Source organism: Macrobrachium rosenbergii, chromosome 51, assembly GCF_040412425.1.
Source record: "Macrobrachium rosenbergii isolate ZJJX-2024 chromosome 51, ASM4041242v1, whole genome shotgun sequence".
Taxonomy (NCBI): domain Eukaryota; kingdom Metazoa; phylum Arthropoda; class Malacostraca; order Decapoda; family Palaemonidae; genus Macrobrachium; species Macrobrachium rosenbergii.
Window position 1 is genome coordinate 24,254,330 of NC_089791.1, and position 6,325 is coordinate 24,260,654.

The window sequence follows — 6,325 nt, forward strand, 5'->3', positions numbered from 1 at the left end:
AACTTTAAATATCACACAAAATTTTGGCAGAAATAAGGTTAGATTTTGCTGAAAACACAAATCTTCTGCGTTTCAAGCAAAGCAAAAACAACAAACTTTAAATTAACATATAGTGACCTTAGATTGCAGCAGGATAAATATCACACAAACTTTTAGCAGAAATAAGGTTAGATTTTGCTGAAAACTCACAAATCTTCTGCGTTTCAAGCAGACAAATTAGACAATCAATAAATGAGAAAGAAACTACAGCAAAGGCATCCCCATCATTCTGAAATACTGCACCCCATACATGATGTATTTAAATTTTATCTATAAAATATTCAAATTTAAGTGCATTAATTATTAAATATATTTGGCTTTTTCTCAACGCTACCATATATATCTATATTGGCTTGTTATCCTTATGGCATTTCGATTAACCGCTACTATAGACATCTTTTGACAGGTAAAGTAACTATTAGAAAAATTCAAATCAACTAACAACTTCCTTTGTTTACACGAGGATGTAGGCTCTGATTTTATGTAAGATATTCGAAATTTCATAAAAATTAATATGCATTATGAATATAAAGTAAATTTATATTATCTTGAATTAAAAAATTAGAAGTATTGGTCATCAAAAACATGCTGAAATAAATCTATTAATAAACATTAACAAGCATCTATCACAACATGGCTTCCAAAAAACAACTATTGCTTATTTTTTTTCAATTCTGGATATAAAAATATTTTATTTTCATAAAGACGCCAACAAACTTTTTATATTTCAGCATACATCAATATTAAGTACAAATAAACACTAGTAATTGCGTGTTGTATTTAAGGCAAGAAATCTTAAAAGGTGTTTTATTAAGAATGTCTGGTAATACAAGACGTCAGAAGAATTTTACACGTTAACGTGAGGATAGAGTAAAACCCGACAAGCCATTGAAAAATAATTAAACAGACAATGTCCTGTAGGTATATCTTACCTATTTGCAAATAGGTAAGATATTACCTACGAGTTTAACAGATCTGTGTGAAGGTCCTGTTTTTCGTATGCAATATTAATTATCAAATAAGTAACAGCACATTAGCTGTAAAGTTTAGTTTGTGAAAGCTAAATAATGATTGTGTTAAATTATATCTGACAACTCTTAGCAGCTACATTCTTTGACAGCTTCCAATAAAAGATAAGAGCTAAAATTGTTAATTTTTTGCTGAAATACCCTAAATTTTTGGCATTCAAATTAGAGATTCGAATAAGATATTTTCATTTATATCTTTTAACGGCGTCATCACATTGTCCTTATTTTGTTTTTGGCTCGTTTCCCTTCTATAAATTCGTCTACACCGTTTCGTTCCGCTAGTCGTTTTATCAGACGTACTATTGTTTTTATAAAAAAAAAACTGTCAATAGTCTTTTTTTTTTTTGCAAAATTTGGAAAAATTCTGTTACCACCACTCTCCGTAGAAACTTCAAAAGTTCAAGCGAAGATGCAACGCATTGCTACCCTAAAACAATTGCCCTTGCATTTGGATAATTTACTGATATTTTTTTTTAGCCATGTCGTTATTAACCTGTTAATTTTATCTTTCCTAATGACTGATCTTCTTTCTTTATTTCCCACCACTTTCTGTTACTTCTTTCAATTGAACACCTTTGGAAGCTTCATTTTCAAGTCAGTGACCGCTGCGGGCCTGTCCCATATGAATGAGGTTCATCTCATGAATAATAATAATAATAATAATAATAATAATAATAATAATAATAATAATAATAATAATAATAATAATAATAATGTATGCTTTCCAGTTAGTCGCATAACGAAAATCAAGAAACGGAAAAGTTATTGTTGGACTATACAGGAAATAAGCAAACATGAATGGCCATAATACAAAATCATACCTGTCAAAGATTTATAAATATGTAGAAATCTTATGTAAAACTGCAACAGTCAAAGAGAGAGAGAGAGAGAGAGAGAGAGAGAGAGAGAGAGAGAGAGAGAGAGAGAGAGAGAGAGAGAGAGAGCCGGGCAGAGTCGCCAGGGACAGGGTTGCCGGAGGTGGTACATTTGTACCATTTTGGTACAATTTGCCTTTTTCTGGTACATGGTACGCCTTTCAGATTTTTGGTACATTTAAAGAAAAGTTGGTACATCTTGGTACATACGCAATGTCTCTTCTAAATACATTCCTGTATTTCATAAAATAAATATTTATAACATATTTTTTCTGAATATTTTGTTTTCAAAGTTAATCTATCAAAATTTGCAATTGTTTACTGAATTATAAAAAAAATCAAGGCCTGTATTTTAGTATCTGTTAGATTCTGCCAGTATTTAGTAATGTCCATTAACCTGAATCATCCATGTCAGTTGAACATTTCGGTTTCCGAAATTCCGATAGAGTTCTCTCTGAGTGAGGACTATTTTACAATTATAGCCGTTGTGGTACTATACCATAATGCACTAAATGGCATGACTTGCCCGCTTACTATGCTCAGTATGAGATATGAGAAGCAGTTTTGGTCTTTGTGGTGAGGTAATATATGGGTTAGTTTTTTGTGCTTTGAGTATTTGACATGGTCACTTGAACTGTGAACATGGTAACGGTCGGTTTCTGGATAGTATTAGGCAGAGCTGTTTCAAACTTATTACATATCTGTACGGTCTCTACAGATATGGATCGTCAGTGGCCTTTGTTTGTAATCTTTTTGACAGTCACGGCCTCACAAGTCACGGGACTTTTATAATTTGTATTGAAATTGGACTCATTGGTTCCGTGAAATTAGTAGTGATGTGATGGTGTCGTCACTTGTGACAGAAATTAAATCAATTTTAAGACTCCAACTCACAGTCAAGGTTGTTAACAGGTTGTGTTGATTACTTCATAAAGCTGAAATGTCTGTACTGAACTGGCTAAAGAAAGGAAAAGGTAAGTAAACCAGGCTTCCTTTTATGACAGTAAAATAAGATCAGTGATAGGCCTAAATTTGTTAAAATAAATAAGTTTTCGTTTACTGTATTCCTAATAGGCCTAGTTTAGATTTTTAGTAAAGTTCAGTTTGCATGAATGTGTTGATTGCGTGCATGAATGACGTATGTATGTATGTATACATGTATATAGCCTATGTATATATATACATATATATATTATGAACTTCTCCCAAAATTCATTGCTTCTGTAGCTCCAGATTCAAAAATTGCAAAGGAAATTCACTGCAGCAGAACTAACGGCACTGAGCTTATTACGAAAAAGATAGACCTAGAGAATTTTAATCAAGTTGTTGAGCATTTAAGATCAAATAAATATTCCGTGATCCTTGGCGAGAGCACAGATGTTTCTGTTACTAAACAACTAGCTGTGGTGGTCAGAACAGTAGATGAGGAAATTCAAAAGGTTAAGGACTTATTTTTACAACTAATTGATGTTACTGATGCAACAGCTGATGGTATATATAATTCACTGGTTGATTTCTTTACAAAACATAATATACCTTTTGCTAATATGATTGGTTACGCTGCAGATAATGGTGCAGTTATGATGGGAAATGTTGGTGGGCTGAAGAGAAAGTTAGAGGACAAAGTTCCGAATCTATTTGTAATGGGTTGTATTTGTCACTCCCTACGCTTGTGCTCTTCTAATGCTTGTTTAAAAATTCCAATAAATCTTTGCCGAGATATATACAATTATATATTTCACAGCCCCAAACGCATTTCACAATTCAGGGAAATGCAAAAGTTTGCAGAAGTTGAGCCACATAGGTTACTGCACCCATCACAAACAAGATGTTGTGGAGAGAATTCTGGAACAATGGCCAGCTCGTTTTATTTTTCCAAGCTGCCTCTTTGGAAGACCATATACAGTCAGCTTCAACAATTCTTAATGCCCTTGGTAACCCCATATACAAGTTGTATATAAGTTTTCTAAGCTATATCCTTCCCACTGTTTCCAAAATGAACTTAGAGTTTCAAAGTGAAAGTGTTAGGATTCATGTCTTGTATGAAAATCTAAGTAGATACTACAAAACAATTTTAGGGAATTTCATCAAAATTGAAGTCATATTGTCATCTTCTGATGTATTTACTATTGATTGTGCTAATATTTCATCCCATTTAGATGAAAGTCAGTGGTATTTTGGAAGCAAATTTGATGCTATAGTGAGAGAGGAAAAGAGGATTTCTGTGGAAGAACTTAAATACTTGAAGAAAAAATGTTTGGACTTTTATATTGAATTGTGTTCGCAAATGCAAAATCGCTTTAGTTCATTTAGTGAAATTTTGCCATTATTCACGGCATGCAATCCATCAGTTGCTTGTGGCAAGGTCATAACAAATCTTATTCCTTGAATGAGAAAATTTCCAAACTTAGTGAATGATGCTGATTATGATGCCATCATTAATGAGTGGAGGGCACTGCCATTTTTTATAATTAGACTTTTCAAAAGACCCAGTGGAGTTTTGGTTTTAAGGTTAAGAGAGAAAAGTGCAGATGGAAATTATGTATTCCCTTTAGTTTCAAAATTTATGATCAACTTGTTGACCCTTCCTCATTCAGCACCAGCAGTTGAGCATATTTTTTCTAAAGTCAATCTCATAAAAACAAGAATAAGAAACAGGCTAAACACGGTTACTATTAATGGACTTCTATTAACAAAAGAAAATGGAGGAAACGCTCCATGTTTTGAATGGGAGCCAACAGCAGAAATGGTAAATTATAATATCGCTGATAAACTGCATACTGCTTCCATTGTTCATTCCTCAGGTGATGATGATACATAATGCAAGCCTTGTTATCAAATATGTACCGAAAACATCAATTTTCTTTCATTTTTCCAAGCAGTAATATTCTTTATAAGTTAATCTTATTTTTCATTAAATACTGCTAGTGGCATTGGATTTATTTAAGTATCAATACATATAAAAGCTGTGTACCATAATGCCGATAAATTCATACATATGAGAGATTTTGATCATCCTATTAACTTGAGTAAAGCAAGACCTTTAGTCCCGTGCAATGACACGGTTAAAAGGAATATCATCGAATCTTGTCTTATTAAGTCAAATAATGAAAGTGTTCTAAATTTAAGTCTTGGTTTATTTAAACTTGATGCTTTAATAATTAAAAAAGTTGTTGATAAATATAAGCAAAATTAATATATATGTTTCTGCAATTTGAATGTGTAAGAAGTCGCTTGCCTTATTGTTAAGTATATATTTGGATTAGTTTTTGACAGCGTGATCCCGGATTTACCGTGGATTAACCTTTTCTGTTTAACCCCTGGCAATTAACCATCTGGTATTCAAGGTTATGCACGTTTTTGGATTTTGTAAGCCTAAACTTTAGTATTTCTTTTTGTGTGGTCTTAGGTTCAGTTTGTGACAGCTCGATCCGGGATTATCCTGGATTAACTTTCTGTTTATTACCCTTTGACAACTGACCATCTGGTATTCTTGTTCTTTTCTGTTTACTTTGTAACCTTCTTCATATTTTGTCTCATTCGTACCCCGACGATGCGTCAATAAACGTGAAAGCGCTTGGTACTACTGAACTTCTGCCTGTCTTTTTCCTGTGGGATTCGCTTTAAACTGAAGTCACGTGCATAATGTGTGTGTGTGTGTGTGTGTGTGTGTGTGTGTGCGTGAGTGTATACCAATTAAACATACAAATAATGCTATAACTTTCTTTTAACACAACCTGACGCGCACTAAACACCTGAACGTTCTCTATTCCTGATATTAATAAGATTAACTCAGCAACCGAGACTGATAAATTAGATTGTCAGCAAGAATCTCAGTGATCCCTCGACCATCAACGAGGTAACATGTTGTCAGATGTGGCTCCAGAGGCCTCTCCACTCTAGGAAACATTGTTTGGAAACAAAGTTTATATGTGTATACATAAATACACATATGTACACTTATGCATACATACTTATACCTATGCATATATACATATACACACCGGTATATGCATATACTTATGAACATATTTTATTTAATGTTAAAGTTAGATATAATCGTCCTTCTGGCAACGATATAGGATAGGTCACCACCGTGCCGTGGCTAAATTTTCATGGCTCGCGGCTTATACAGCATTATACCGAGACCTCCGAAGGATAGATCTATTTTCGGTGGCCTTAATTATACATTGTACCGTATAATCCTTTCTCATAAATCAGGAAATCATCTGGAAACTATCGCTAAACGGTATCTGAAATACTTTTTATACACTCCGTATCTCTCTAAAAGATATATATATATATATATATATATATATATATATATATATGTATATATATAATATATATATATATATATATATATATATATATATATATATA